Genomic DNA, 17,132 nt, shown 5'->3' on the forward strand with positions numbered 1-17,132 from the left:
TTCTGCAGGCCCTGCAACTTCTCTCAAGAGGAAAAAAGCTCTTATCTCCAGCTGATTAGAGAGAAAGGTGTATGTATCCCTGCTGAATGCAAAGAAAGGGAGCCTTTTTTCAGTGATCAGCAGGGGAAAGTTCTTCTCCTGGATTAGTAGCTGATCCGAGAGAAGAGTTTTTTCCCCCCTGCCGGCAGAGGGAGGCTGGGGAAGATGTGGCAGGTTGGATGGGGAACCTCCATGGGTCATATCCTGCCCATGGCACAGAGGTTCCTCATGGCTCATCTAGACTCTAGACACAGTGGTCCTATGGTACTTCCTCCTCCCTTCCTATCTGTGGCAACCTGTACAACTCCTCCTGTCTCCGGACCCTATGTATAACTTTGCCCAAGTTTTTACTGCTTTTAAATTATATATTGGTTTTAACTTGATTAATGGTTTAATTTGTTTTTAGCCATGTATATTTATTGTTTTATTTTGTATGATTTTGTCTGTACGCCGCCCTGAGATCTTAGTGATATAGGGTGGAATACAAATGTTTCAAATAAATAAATAAATAAATAAATAAGTCTGTCTGTCTGTCTGTCTGTTTTTCTCTCCATGCTCCTCTAGTGCACAGGTTCTTGCTATTCAGCCCATTGCCTACTCTGTCCTTTAGCCACTCTGCCTCTTGACCAGCCTCTCTGGACTCCTCTTTCCCTACAGCATGCAGCCCAACTTCATCTTCAGCACTTTAGACCCCATCTTGCCTCAGTCTCTTGTTTCCTCTTCTTTTTTCCTTAAGCTAGTTATCCACCTACCTTTCCTTTAGGTTCTTCTTTCTCAGTCCTTTGCTTACTACTGTGCATCTCACTTTCAGTCTTCTTGCATCTAGGTTCTCAGGCTGTCCCTTAATATCCAGAACTCCTGGGACCTCTTTCTGATCCTTAGCCATTCTTCTGTGCATTTCTAAACCCAGTCAAATTTGCAACTTCCCCTCCCTTCCCAGAAACTGGACTATAAATTCCTTTGTTTCTCCAAGCACCTGAACATTTCCTCTAGGTGGCACTGTGGAACAAAGCAGAATAACAGCACTACATTGGAGGAGAGTTGCACTTTACTTCGTGATGCCCCCAAATGCTGGATTTTCCCCACATGCAAAAAACCACAAAAGTGCTTGGAAAACACAGGGATATATATTTCCACAGATTGTGGAATTGAGACTAAATATAAACTTGATATATTGAAGAATTATAATGAAAAGCCTTTGGATTAAAACTTGTATTTTGGTCCATAAAGTAAAGTGCAAAAGTATGAATAGATGTTAAATGTACTACCTTCTGTCAATTATTAGATTTAAACTTAAAGTATTTCTTTTTATTTATTTCATTTATTTTCTTCTTGCTGGTTTGGTTGATGTTGTTTTGGAAAACTAATAAAATCTTTATTAAAGAAGAAAAGAGAAAAGACAAGACAGAAGCAACACTGGAGAATGATGATGTCATCTAAAGCACCCATAAACAATCATGAGTAAAAAATGGAAAAGCCTAATTTGGAAAAGTTCTAGATTACACACCCAATGATTCTTTCTTTAGTAGCCTGATAAGGGCTACTTTGTGTGTCTTTGTGTTCTGTGCTCTAGGAGATATAAAACAGTGCATCTAATTTGACCTTGTCTTTGTATTTAAACAGACCAGCTCAACATTATAAATTTGCCCAAAATATTCAATTGAATCTCATTGCTTGGGTTTGACAGTGTAACCAGAGCCACTAAGTAAATAAATCATGCACAGCTGTCTGTAGGAGCGAAGGAAAATTTATGTGGGTAGCTGAGAGAACTGCTGTAAATGTTGTACTCAAGGCTCTCCAAAATGTAATTGGGAATGTCAAGATACATCATTACAGAACGCATGGTTGCACATATTTATGTTATGCAAGAGCCAGCCTTAAGTGTGCCACAGACATAAAGGGTGGAGCACTGGAGAGATATTCAACAGTAGATGGAAGCAGGCAAATGATTTTCCTGATTGTGTATATTTTAAAACATGGAAGGATTCTGAAAGTTAGATGGCATTATAATGAAGACCAACACATCAGGAGAAGTCAAAACTTAAAAACAATCTCAAACTAGGGTTGATGACATGAATCTCATTCTCTTCATTCTTAGCTGTTTCTGTGGAGTTTAGGCTCTGTTCTCAGGATATATTTATGGGCTGAAGCTTTGAGCTTATTCCAAATGAAGACACACAAGGCATTGAGTGATGGAGTTGACTTTGAGAGTTTGGGCTTTAAGAAACATAACTAACTCTTTGAAATGGATTGAAACACAGTAAACCTAATGTAATAAAGCAGTAAGATGCTCCCACTACTAGTCATCAGCTTAGCCATTGCATTCTGGAGAAGCTGTAGTTTTCCAGACACTTTTCAAAGGCAGCCCCATGTAGAGTACAATTCAGTGGCCCAGCTGGGAAGTAACAAAAGGATGTGCCACCATGACCAGATCTATTTTTCTGATGAGTGGGTGTATTTGGTGCACCAATTTAAGTTAGACAAAGGCACCCCACTGTCTCAGTTCCTGGGCTGAACTTGATGCAGAAAATCAATGGTGGAGACTGCTGTCATTGAATTAAATGCAAGGGTCCGAATTGCTATACATTTGCTTGGGAGCAAGTCCTTGAATTTGGGGAGATTTATTTCCAAGTCAACTTGAATAGGATCAACTTCTAAGAAATATATTGTGGCACAATCTGAGAATTAAAACCATCGGATGGATGGAGTGAAGATGATTACACTGTCTGAAATTATGTCATTGGATATATGTGGGAAATACATGTTATAAACTTGTATCTGATACAGCCCTACAAATAGTTCTGTTTATCCAATTTTTGGATGACTCAGGCCTTAGCTAGACCTAAGGTTTATCCCGGGATCGTCCCGGGGTCATCCCGGCCTGCTCCTGGGATCCCCTGTGTGTCATTTACATGAACAGATGAACCCGGGACAATCCCGGGATAAACCTTAGGTCTAGTCAACAATGTCTCCCTGACCACTTGGACTAAACTTTTATATGCCCAAGTTTAGAAATAAACAAAAACTCTAATTGAATAATGAGCAAAAGAAAATAGTAATAAAATGAATAGTGTATAATGCATCACTGGTGATATTATTAATGGTGTTCACAAGCTCGTAAAATTAGATGTATTGAGCCAGAAATTATACCACATACATTCAAATGCAATAATTTATATTAAAGATGTAATTATAGTTCTTAAATTCCATGTATTCATACTTGATCAATGTTATATTTGATATACGGTTAATTACAATTTATTTATACCAAGGCTAAGGGACATTTTGTCCATTTCATTAGTATGTTATTGGTGGAGGTTTTTTTGTGGGGGTGGTTGGGGAGGAAGTATGGGCTTTTTTGTTTTGTTTTGTTTTTTTGAATGTATGTGCTTATTTTTGACAATACTGTAGCAGCTTTATTAACAGGTTGAAGAGCAAACACATCTTGGCTTTTGAATGCAAGAGAAGTATGTCTACTGCAGATCTAGATTGTAGAAATTATATATGTTAATCACATCTATGTCTGTCAGCTATCTGTTGCTAGCCAACACCATTAGTCATAATAATTGTGGAACCATCAGCATCAGGTAGTTTACACATTAGAAGCCATTCAGAGAGCCTGCAGCAAAGAGGGACCTACATTTTCAAGATACTTGTTTTGCTTTCAGCAAGATCAAACCAAGAATTCCAGAAGTTGCTGGCTGGATGATTCAATACCCTTGCATTTCTCCATAGCTGTTATCATAATGAGGACCTATTCTTAAAGCATTCTATCAGTATATGCACAGTAAGATAAGAAAATCAGGGTGCAGCCCTGTCTGGATGCCCATCAGCATCCCAACTCAGAGGCTGATGGGCATCCTATCTGCAGAATAGGATTGCTCTCCCTGTGAATTAGCACATCAGTGTCTGATATATCCATCTCCCTTCTGTTTAATAAAAGAAAGTCAATGTGTCTTGCTGAAGGATGATCAAGATTAAACATTTTCACTTGTTGAGCGGTGCCAGGTGCCAAAGTAGGTCCCTGCAGTCTGCATGCTACCTCCCTGAAGTTTGACAAGAGGCGGAGTCCTTAGCTAATCTCCTAGCTTAAGTTGAGAGAGGGAACAGTAGGGAAAATATATACCATTTTAAAGTTTGTTTGATCCCATCAGGCAGAGAGAGATTTCATTTTTAAAACATGGGGGAAGGAAGGAGAGCAGAATGTTCATATTGCTTCTGTTAATATTTCCTTTGGATAAAAAAGCAATGGAGACTTCTGGAATTTTTAGAACATAACTGGTGGTGCTTCTATTATATCCTGCTGCTAGACTCCTTGGTTCAAGACCGTGGTGTCTTATAGAGCTACAGATCTGAGGCAGAATAACTCCTTGAGGCAGACCCATTCATGCACTAACCCACATTAACATGCACATGCCATAATGATGAGACTACATTTGTCCAGATAGTCTGGACTGTGTTATAGAGGGAAAAACCTCATGCCAGAGATGCCTGTATCATCCCATGGTAAAGCCCTGCAGTTGTGCGTGTTTGTGCTTGCAACATTTTCTGCATGTACTGAAAGCCCATGAAACTCATGAATAGATGGGATATGGCCCACCCATGAAGCATAATAGTTAGCCAGCTGAGTTGAGTGAGTTGAGTATATAGATAGTTATAGAAATATTGTGTGTGTGTGTATGTGTGTGTGTGTGTGTGTGTGTGTGTGTGTGTGTGTGTTAGGAGTGCTGGAGAATTTTATTTGGTCTGCATTTTTAAACCAACCAACCAACCAATCAAATTTGTGCTTTCCAAATTAATGTGTGGATTACAGCACAGTTATCTTTTGGATGCCACACTTCTCTGAATTTTGCAATGAAGTTCTTGGTTCAAACATTGCATGCAAAAATGTGTGTGTTAGGGAAAGACACATACAAAAAAAAGGTATATTAGGTAAAGGTGTGTAGGTTATGTACAAAAATGTGATTTCTGATCACTTTTTAAACTTCAGAATGATACCAAAATTGGATTAATGGAAAGGATCTATGATTGGACACATGCAAAAATATGACTGAATTTATATCTGGTTTCTATATATCCCTAATACACACAAACTCTCTCTCTCTCTCTCGCACAAACGCACACACACACACACACACACACACACACACACACAGATTTCCCATTTATATTGTCACAACAAAAAGAACTGATATGTAAGGGGAGTCCCTTAAATTTCTTTTTCTCCCAAAGTGTCTCTTAATGCTTTCTTAGTCAAGATTCAATGAAGGTCAATGCAGTAGGAAGTGTCTCCACTGATTTAGATAAACGGTGCCTTTTTCGATGGATTGCTTTCCCTTTTATCCAATTGAAGGCTTACCACTGGATTTTACTTCAGGCAGTCTGGCAATGTGCAAATATTTCATAAACCATGGTGGGGGTTATTAACTTGGCACCAATTTGACCCTTCAGGGCAAATGCTTCTGCTTCTTAAGAGGATTTTATATTACAATATAGATGCTATAAATACTTTCAATATCTCATAGCAGTGATTTATTCTATACAATACAAAGCAGAAGCAAACTGAATATATTTGAAATAAAGGTAGAAGGGGCAAACACAATGTATTAATTTATTTCCAGTTTTACTAGATCAGTCTCAGAGTTCATGTTGCAGTTGTTCTTTAATTTTTTTAAAAAATGTTAGAGATTCTATAATTTGGAGGGAGTATTCAAACTTAAATATAAAGTCATATATGTTAGTATTGAAGTCTGCCTGGACCCTTATATTAATAGAGTGCATATTTGGTATTAAGTTCTACCCCTCACATTACCATAATAAAAGGATATCAGATAATACTGTATCCAATCCATATCCCCCTTTTTTGGGTCATTCAGAGGATCAATCCTATGCATGTTTAGATGGGGAAAAAGTCCTATAGGTCTCAGCATCCCTCTGGCTGGCTGAGGAATGCTGGGAGTTGTGGGAGTTTTTTTCTGTCTAAACATGCATAGGATTGATCCCTGAATGACCAAAAAAGGAGATATGGATACAGTATTATCTGATGTCCTTTTATTCTGTCTAAACATTCATAGGATTATGCCCTAAATTGTTCATTAAGTGAGTATAGTGCCATTTTCTTTTGGTAAGTGCTTATGAGAAAAGTGTGGTGTACTTCTGTTATTATGAAAATGTAAAAAAAATACTCTCATTCATGCAAATAATGGCCATATTTCATGCAACATTGATATGTGCATCTAAGAGCTCAACCCCAAGACTTCCCCTACCAGTAAATAACTGCTGAGTACTCTACAAGTATGTCCCAAAACATTGGTATTGGCTATCATGGATAAACGTTCTTAGGGTCAAATCCTAATGCCTTATATAACTATTAGTGAGTAAAGTTCATTTGGCCATACATTTTATTTCTTTTATTTCTCACACTTTATAAACCTTTCCAAGATATTTTGTCAAGATATTTTGAGCTTCGGCTATTGGGCGGTATAAAAATGTAATAAATAAATAAATAATAAATAAAATAATGATGTTTGAAATTAACTTTAATTTGTCCTTCTTCAATAGAGTACAAAACTGGTATCTTACAAAGATAATCCTTTCATTTATGAAGCTGCATTAACACTGACACATTGTTTCTGGGACTTTGCTTGAATTATAAAGCTCTATTTTCTTTTTAATAAATTTAATTCAAGCAAAAATACATTAATATATCCAAAGGGGGAAATGCAAAATAAAATCAGCAGAGCCATCTGAACAGCATGGAAAATAATACAAATCCAACTAAACTCTCTTGCACTTGGAGGTTGAAAGCCTGTTTAGAAAGGAAAGTCTTTATAACCATCTAAATTGGTGGACATCACTACATCCTGCGGTAGCAAAGTCCATAGTTTAAATATGCACTGTGTGAAGAAGTACTTTCTTTTGCCTGTTCTGAATCTCCCACCAATCACCTTCATGGGATGATCCTGGGTTCTAATATTAGGAGAGAGGGAGAAAATATGTTCCTATCCACTTCTCCACACTATAAATAATTTTGCAAAGCTCTGTCATGTCTCTCCTTACCCTCCCTTTTCCCAAGCTAAATAAACCCAGCTGTTGTAACCTTCCCTCATAGGGGAGGTGCTCCAGCCCCTTGATCTTTTTAGTTGCCCCGTTCTGGACTTTTTCCAGCTCTACAATGTCTTTTTAAAGGTATGGTGACCAGAACTATACACAGTATTCTAAGTGTGGTAACACCATAGATTTGTATAAAGGCAGTATAATACTGGAAGTTTTAGAGCTTCATCACACCAGGGGTATAGTGTGATATCACTGCGAATTGCGTGCAGAGGACTCCGAAGTTTTCCAGTTTATAATCTGCTTTGACAGTGAAGTACTCTCATGCATCCTGCTTTAATTGTGCTATAAAGCCAAAAGACCTGTCCTATTTTGATACCCCTTTAACAGCGAATCATTTGTTGTTTTCCGAGCGGCCACTGGGGGCGCAGGAGGAGGATTTGATACTTTTAAACTACCAATTAAACAAATGCTTACATCTGCATAAATTTTAAAGATAAAGACATCAAAATTGGCACAGTAAAAGATATTAAGGAGAGCTTTAAGCATACCAAATTTGAATTGGATTGGGTCATCCATTGATTTTTTTATGATTTTTTACATTTCTCCCCCTTAACCCCTTTCCTGGTATGCAAAGGATGTTAGGAGCGCTGCTGCCCAGGGTGTGAATTAGCTAGCAACAACAACAACAACAACAACAACAACAATGACAGCATTATGCTGTAGGGGATAATTCAAGGGAAACAGGTACATGGGATGAAGCTATTAGTCTCAATTCCTTTTCTAATAACGCATTCCATGGAGTTTGCCTTTTCATTGCAGGGGCCACACACTGGGTTGACATGATCTTAGAGATGTAACATCATCACATGTCATCATATGTCATCAACAGGCCAGAAACGTTGTATCATAATAAAGACCTTCTGCCAGCCTCCACCTCCACCCTAAAACCATTTATGGGATCAAGATGGATTGGAAGTCTGGTGGCTTGATTTCTTTTTCCTCTTTCTATTGTGGAGATGAGTATGTAGAATGTTTTTTCTGTTAAAAGGACAGATTGAATGGAGAAATATTTTTTTTTGAAAAGGGGAAGAGATCGAAGATACAGATCAATTTGGGGCTTATCAACCTTTAGGTAATCCATAGTCAGTGGACATTTATGGCCTTCTCCACCTGTTCGTCAAGCATAGCTGTTTCGAACCTATTTGTTAACATGGTAACTATGTATCCTTCTCTTTTCAAAGGTTACGGCATTGAAAAAGCAGATGAAAGCCATTGTAAGGGAGTCTTTTCGATCCCATCGTTGCCCTCATGTTTTAAGCACACCACAGGCAGCACACTGGTACAATGCTCTGTGGGATACCTACTCGAAAGACCTGATTGCATCTATAAAAGATACACTGCTGACAGTGCATTTTTAAAAAGGTCCAAAACGTGACCTGTCAAAAAAGCTGTATACAAAAATACAAAGGCTTTGATGTTTGTTGTTTTCTTTGCCTTTGAAAAGATCAATGGCAGTGAAAGAGTCTGTGGACTGAGTGACCTATACAGAAGTGGCTTTTGTTAATATGGTATGTATATTTGAATGGGACTTCTATTCAGTATTGACCTTTCATCTCTTTAGAGTTTGTCTGTAACGGAAAATGAAGACACATCTATTACTTTTACTGCATAATCCAAAAAAAAATAATCAGTGAGACTTGCTTGTTTCCTAATAATTACATGTGGGATGTAAACCTTAAAAGTTTGTTTCGCTCTCAGGTCAAGTCCCTTGTAATGGAGTTTGTCTTGGAGGAGTAAGGGCTTTAGCTCAGTGCCAGAACACATGGTTTGCATGCAGAAAGTCCCCAGTTTATTCTCCAGGTAGGGTTAGGAAAGGATCCTGCCTGAAACCCTGGAGAGCCACTCCTAGTCAGTGAGCATTTCTACACAAGGCATTTATTGTGCAAACATAATTCTTCTCTCACAATTGTTTGTGGGTGCTTTACACAATGTCATCCCCCTCCAGCACCTCTCCCATTGTTTGCAAACATTACAGCATTTTTCCTAACAAGGAAAGTGTGGTATTTCTGTGAATGGCAGCAAGAAGCCCTGGTGTATTTGTTCAATTCCATTATACCACAGTGCCACTTAGTGATTATGTAACAAAACACATAGAAAGGCAGAGAAAGAAAAAACAAACAAACTGGAAAATGTGTGTGAAGGAGCCAATCTCAAGCCCACAAAGAATCTGGAAGCAGAAGCCTCATGTAGATAATACTGGACTAGATGGGCCAATGGTCTTAGTATAAGCAAGCTTAAGACGTTTCTAATTATTGGAGGATAGAGGACATTTGGAACGTCTACTCTTTGCTTGCACAAAATGTTTTTTTTTTTTTTTGCATTTAACATTGATGAGCATTTAGGCATAAATATGTTCTTAAAGTTACAAAAATATTATATATATATTATTTATTTATTTATTTATTTATTTATTTTATTACATTTATATACCGCCCCACAGCCGAAGCTCTCTGGATGGTTTACAACATATATATATATATATATATATATATATATATATATATACACACACACACACACGCATACACACACACACACACACCTGATTAATATAATACATATCCTAAATAAGAAAATCTTGCCTATATTTAGAAAGACCCCAATAGAACATTGTATGCCACTGAAAAACTATTAAAAATTTATCGCCCTCTCCCTTTCATAAATGTAAAATAGAACCCTAAACCACTGACAGTGAAGTTCTATAAATGTCTAATCACAAATAAGTTTTATTGACTTCACTGGGGCTCACTCCCAGGTATGTAGGTGTAGGATTACAGTCTGAAACTTACATTATGCTTTTTGTCCTCTCCTAATTGAGTATCTGTTGACATCTCTACCAGTTTCCAGGTTCCTGCCACCCATTCTTTTACTGTTGGCACCCACCATGGTTTGTTTTGCTTTTGTAATCACTTGTAGTTTAGCAGTTTATTTAACTCTTTCTTGATATACTAGAGAGGGTAGAAGATCAGAACGAAGAGTACATAAAAGGAGTTCAACAGGGTTCACCTTCCCAAATACCTTTGGTGCTTGGGTTTTTGAAAATATGACTTGCTATAAAATATTTCTGAGCGCTTTGGAGTGTGACTTGTGAGTAGACACACCAGTCCTATGTGATTAATCATTATGACAAGAGAATGACAATAATGGATTCAAATGTAATCTTTATTTTCAACATCAGTAATGAAAACAGAGAAAGCATTTCTTTCAAATTGACATGCAATCTGAATTAGTTGGAGGGCGCCAGGAAAAAAGAGAGTGCTGTATTTGTAATTTTGCATACTTAAATTTTAAACAACGGCAACAAAGATAGTTGATGAGGGCATAGCGGTGCCCTCTTTTTGTACTCTGGCCACGCTCAAAAGCATTGAATACATTTCCAATTCAGAAACATACTGACAACATGAGCCTGTGAATGAACCCAGGCTGTCACTAAGCAATCTTTATGACTTTAATAAATACCACCATTTATTCTACTACATTTCCACATATACTACATATTAGTGTCTGTTGTGGCATTTAAGCATATTAATATTATAGGCTTCAAAGTCAGTCTACCTGTCTTGTTTGGCATTTGCATTTGGCTTTATTGTCCACTATATCTGTTGTGTGAGCTGCCATGGACTCTATATTACGTTTATAGGCACATCATTTGACTTTCAAGAATCCCTTGCAGAGCTATGTCATGGCCATATCCAGATTCATAGAGTAAAACATGTTTAAAAACAAACTAAACCCGCTACCCACCTGGCCTGAACAGCTTGGGCAGGAAGCGGCTGTTGCTAGGGGGAAGGGCAGAATAAAGGCACCTCATATGCATAGGCCTGTGTGCCTTTGGAGACAAGGGTGGGGCAGAGACTATAAAGGCCAGCCCCACCTTAACACATGGCCCCTTTCATCTCAGCTCCCACTCCCCACCCCCATTCATCTAGTATGGGACTTAGCCAGTCGCTCCCTTTGGAGGGAGGGCTGAGTAGGAATTTTGCCTCCCAATAAAGGTGGATAGATTTTTACCTACTTCATACTGGAAGTGCTAAAAGTGGAAGGTGGATAAAAAGTTTGATTGGTTATAGGGATGGGTAGGAATTGGCAATATATTACTGCAAGTGGAGAAGGAAGCATAGAATAAAGACATAAACACCAGAGTTTGGGATAAACTAGGGCCTCTGTATTTAAACAATAAGGGATATTCCAACAGGGGTATCTGCATGTGAAAAGTGTGGGAATCTATATGTCCTTATGTCAGGCAACTTCCCTGGCATTATGGCTTACTCTCATAAGCCAAGTGTTAGGTAAACCCAGCCCCTCTCTTATATGATACTTTGACAGTGCGGGAAGCCAACCCATGTCATCCCCACTCAAAGCCATAGAACTCTGAGTAGATGAGGCAGGAGGATTTCCAAAGGCATACCATACCCTGACATGGTAGCCATAAGACTCATGAGGAGCAGGAGCTGTGGACATGCCTATTATTTATTATTATTATTTATTTATTTATATAGCATATCTATATAGCATATTTATATAGCATATTTATATAGCATATTATGCCTATCACTGAAAGGTGCTAGAGAGGTCACCGTCCCTATTCTGCTATATCAAATTCCCCCACATCCCATCACCGGAGGGTGTCAAGCCTCAGCTTAGGTGCCCTACCCCCTCCAATTCTGGAAAAAATCCAGCAAACCCACATGCAGATCCTGCAGGAAAATATCATTCTCTGCATCAGAGAGGTGAACTCCATCTGCCCTGTAAAGATCCTCTCTGGAAAGTACAATGGCCGGGTGTGGAATGACCCAAACTTGTTGGCCCTGTAGAGCCTGCCGAATCTGCTTTTTCACTTTCTTAACGGCCCTATTTAAGCAAAAACCCAAGAGGCCGAGTACTGGGTGGGACCAGCTTTTATGGGCTTGGACCCACCCCTGCCTCACGTGGCCCACTTGTGCCTCTTCCCCACTGCAACGGCCGATTCTCCCACCCAAGCCATACTGGCTGAACAGGATTAATGGACCAATAGGGATGGTGAGCAGTCTGGCACTTTTTGGGTGATTGGCATATCCGGAAGACCTGCTCCTAGGGAACTGTGAGGCTCCCGTGACAGGATATGGTTTGCCTTTGGAGACCCTCCTGCCTCACCTACTCCGATCTGTGAGGCTTTGGGTGGGGGTGACATGGGGTGGTCTCCCCATGCTTGCATAAGAAAGGGGTGGGTTTTACCCAACTTCTGGCTTTGGAGAGTGCTTATCCATAAAGCCAGGCAAGTCGCCTGAGGAAGGACCCATTGATTCCCACACTTTCACATGCAGATCCAGGGAGGGGGCAAACTTCCCATATTATTCAACTAAAGAGGCCCTAGTTTAACCCAAGTTCTGCTGTCTGTCTTTATTCTATGCTTCCTTCTCCACTCGCAAGAAACACTCCAATGTATACTGCTGATGACAGACAATGTTGAGCTCAGATATTTGATTTATCAAGTGCTACACATAATCTTTAAAAGATAGTTCTCATTCCCAGACATCTAGGCATAGCACTGTGAAATACAGTCCACTGACAGTTGGAAGTACCTAACTTTCCTTGAAATAATGCTCTCCGAAGTATATTATCATCTGACCTTTAGAATACACTTTGTAAGGACTAATATATTGATTCCTGAGTGTTTAACTATTAAGAAATCTAAATGGCATTTAGCAGTTTAAGGTCATTAGATATAGCCAACAACTTGGGGGGAAGATAAGCAACAACTGGGGAACAGACTGAGAATGCTGAGAAGGAAATCTTTAGACTTATTTCTTGATCCTGCCCTGAATTCATCAGTTCAACTGTAAACAGAATGTTTATATAGGGATAAATCTGATTTAAGAACAATTTCATTCTGTAGTGCAAATAAGTGATGTGATAAGAGTTGAACTACTTTGAGTTCTTCTGAGTACTAGTATCAGAAACCCGTAATTAATAACAAGTCCAGTTCAGTAGTATAACTTTTTGTTAGACTATGCAGATAGTGCAACAGATCCTAGTAATTGCTTTATGCTCTCTCTCTCTCTCTCTCTCTCTCTCTCAAAAGCCAATTTATGAAGTGGCCAAGGCAGGAGCTACGCTAGTGCTTCAAAATGGTTTCTAACAGTAGTGACAACTGTTGGAACCCAGGACACACTCCATAGACAGTTTTCAAACCATTTTCAAAGTGTCATATCCTGCTTGGTGTAGATCTGGCCTAAGAAGCAAGACTAAGGTGTTTCTGAATGTTCTCTCGCTTGTGCAGACATGTGTATATTCTTGTTCGGACACACATTTCGACACACATGGACACACATTTGTTAAATCCACAGACAGACATTGGTCATAGAGCATATGTGGCTAAGAACATATCTTCCACCTAAGGATCCAGATTCGTACAAGAGTCTGAGGATAATACCACTCGGCATACTTATTGATTCCAGCTGTAGATTTGAAATGCACAAATTGATTTGGGAAAATTAACTTGATAAAGCAATGCAGTCCAAACACAAATGTAACAATCATGATGAACCAGCAAGCTTTCCTTGAGAACTGTAGTCTTAAGAGAAAATTTGCTATGTTTGCAGCAAGGCCGATTCCTAAAACCCAAAATGAGGCTATGGACATGTGTGAACAATCCATTCTGCAATGGAACAGTTCGACTGGGAGGCTATGGTTGGATAATTCAGAGTCTCCAACACTCATGAGAGTAAGAAAGGAAAGGTTTTGAGGGTGGGGAGAGCATTGGGAGTGAGGTGGAGAGAGGGTTGGAGAGAAAACTAAGATTATAGGGTGTGTGTTCAGGCTACACTACATATATTCAGGCCATGTCTACACCTGCCAGATATCCTGGGGTCATCTCTAGGTCACCCCTGTGCACCATTTGATGCACAGGGGTCCCAGGGGCAACCTGGGACAACCAGGGACTTTCCCTGGGATATCTGGGACTGAGTCCCGGAAAGCCGGTAGATATAGACACACCCTTAGTCACTGCACTTTACAACGCTATGGGAGAAGCATTTGACTCTGGCTGGATTGATCCCATATGTAGAAAAACTCTAAGACTATTAGTGTCTTTTAAGATACTTGTTTATTAATCGGTTGCCCTACTCCTGATTCCATTGGCACAGAGTCAGTGGGGCTCACTTAAGGAACGAGGCATATGCTTTCTCAGTGCTTTTTAAAACAGATTGCAATGTGAGCAAGTGAGATTATCCAAGTTGCTCTAAGGAAGCAGCTGACATGAATGGCACAACGAGGTTGTGAATACAAGTATGAAGAACTATAAAAATGTGGCTTGGATTGGGTGGCTGGGTGGGGACCCTTAAATAAAAAAGCTTTAGCAACCCTATAAGTTAATATACACTTCATATCTAAAAGAAACAAGCCACACTACAAATTCAACATTGATTAAAATAACCAAAGTAAGGTGATTGAGATATAAAGGTCGTCGCTGATTTCGTCGCCAGCTGAAGACCTTTTTATTCACTCAGTATTTTAACACTTAATTTTAACTTAAATTTAAATTTTACTGTTTTAACTCTGTATTTTAATCTTATAATCAACTTTGCTGTGTGGTTTTATTCTGGTTGCACTTTTTATACTGTATTTCGTAATTGTGTTTTTAACCTGTTGGATGTTTTTTGTGGTTTTAATTTTTGTGAACCAGAGAGCTTTGGCTATTGGGCAGTATAAAAATGTAATAAATAAATAAATAAATAAAGGCCAAGATGAATGTTCCTAGTGAGAGCAGGGTAACATTCATTTTCATAGTGAAAGATGTAGCATAGCCTTTGTCCTTAGAGACAGGAAGAATTGTGTAAACCTCCAGTGTGGGCTGCCTAGCAACTAACCCATCTAGTGAAGGTGATGCAGAAGTTAATATCTTTAGTAAGTAAGTGTAACTATTAATTTAATTAGTACAGGCATTGTAGCATGAATCATCTTGGTACACCAGCAAATTTTTTAATGAGGATTCTGAAGCTCTAACCTTGAATAGGCACATTAGAGACTGCCTCTCCATTATAGTCGACAGAAGGCATCATTATTAAAAGCAGAGCCGGCTATTCACTGAAAAGGGATCACTGAAGGTAGAGTGGGGCATGTGATGAGTCCTTATGGGGGGGGGAAGAGAGAGAGACATAAGGGTGGTTTTTTTTGTTTAATCCAAGAGGAAAGGGGGAGATTATTAAATTCCCTATTCACTGTATACCCTTTTACATTTTCTTTCAAGGCTGTTGTCTGTCTTGGATTCCACACTGATCCATCAAATAATTCCCTATGCCCTTCGCATTATCAAAATAGGAAGGTTTGAAAATGAGAGTATACTTTCATTGTTGTCTGTTTATTTCACATGTAAATACACCGGCACCAATTCAGAGATCCTCATGCCAAACAGCAGGCTGTATGCATGCAGGAACCTCTTTTTGCGGAGTAGATAATTGGTGCTATCTGCATGGACAGTGCCAATCACTTCTTTGGAGAGGAGGCAGTAGCTGGTTTAGTTCTCACTCACTCCTTTATGTATTCATGTAATACTTTCACTTCATTCATATGAATTACATATACAGATTGTTAATGTAAAGTGTTAAACCTTAAATTGAGGACATTGCCATCAGATAGAGAAAAAAAACACTAGTCCAGACCCATCAACTGTCCAAGCCTCAAGGCAAACCATATACTTCCTTCTTTGCAGCACCAGTCTGTTGATAACAAGTTGGTGATTTCTGTGTAGCAAAAGGAAAGTCATGGCATCATACAACATTAGTGTATTAATTAGGGATGTGCTCCGCTTCTAATCGGACCGGAGAAGCAGTAGCGGAGCGGGGGGCTTCGCCTGCCTTTAAGGCGGAGGCGAAGAGGATTGGGGGGCCGGCAGAGCGTGGCGAAGAGGATCGAGGTGAAGGCGGATCCTTCGCCTCAATCTGGAGCTCCGCCGGAAAGGTAAGTGGGGTTTACCGGGCCCTGCCGCTGTCGCTGTCGCCCATGCGGCGACGGCAGCAGGTCCTGGTAACGCCCCCCGCCCTCCTCTCCCTTACCTGCCTCCATCCGCGGTCCGTCAGCGTCTCCAATTGAGCCCATGGTTCCAGCAGGAAGTCTGGGCTGCACTTGCAGCCCAGACTTCCTGGTGGAACCACGGGCTCAATTGAAGACGGTGACGGACCGCGGACGGAGGCAGGTAAGGCCCCCCTCCCCCTTGGTCCCTTACCGGGCTCTGCTGCCATCGCCGCATGGGCGGCGATGGCGGCAGGGCCCGGTAACCCCCCCGCCCTCCTCTCCCTTACCTGCCTCCGTCCGCAGTCCGTCAGCGTCTCCAATTGAGCCCGTGGTTCCAGCAGGAAGTCTGGGCCGCACTTGCGGCCCAGACTTCCTGGTGGAACTGCGGGCTCAATTGAAGACGGCGACGGACCACGGACGGAGGCAGGTAAGGCCCCCTCCCCCTTGGTCCCTTACCGGGCTCTGCCGCCGCCGCCGCATGACTTCCTGGTGGAACCACGGGCTCAATTGAAGACGGCAACGGACCACGGACGGAGGCAGGTAAGGCCCCCCTCCTCCTTACCGGGCTCTGCCGCCGTCGCCGCCGCATTGGCAGCGATGGCGGCAGGGCCCGGTAACCCCCCCTATGGGGGGGGACCGGAGCTCCGATCCGGATTCAGAGCTCCGAGCGGAGTGAGCACAGGTGGAGTGGGGGCGGGGCGGAGCGGGCCAATCCGAAAATGGCGGATCTTAAAGTGAAGCGGAGTGGGGGGTCCGTGCACACCCCTATTATTAATGCTTCTATATGTGTAAATTTTCAATAGCTACTCCCTGCATTGTTCCTCAACCTGGTGCCCTCCAGATGTTTTGGACTACAATTCGCAACATTTCTGATCACTGCCATGCTGACTGGGCCTTAGGGGAGATGTAGTCCAAAACATCTAGAGGGAACCAGGTTGGAGAAAGCTGCTTTAGTGCATAGGAGTGGACAGAATGAAGAAATTGAC

Source organism: Elgaria multicarinata, chromosome 10 (assembly GCF_023053635.1).
Source record: "Elgaria multicarinata webbii isolate HBS135686 ecotype San Diego chromosome 10, rElgMul1.1.pri, whole genome shotgun sequence".
Classification (NCBI taxonomy): Eukaryota; Metazoa; Chordata; class Lepidosauria; order Squamata; family Anguidae; genus Elgaria; species Elgaria multicarinata.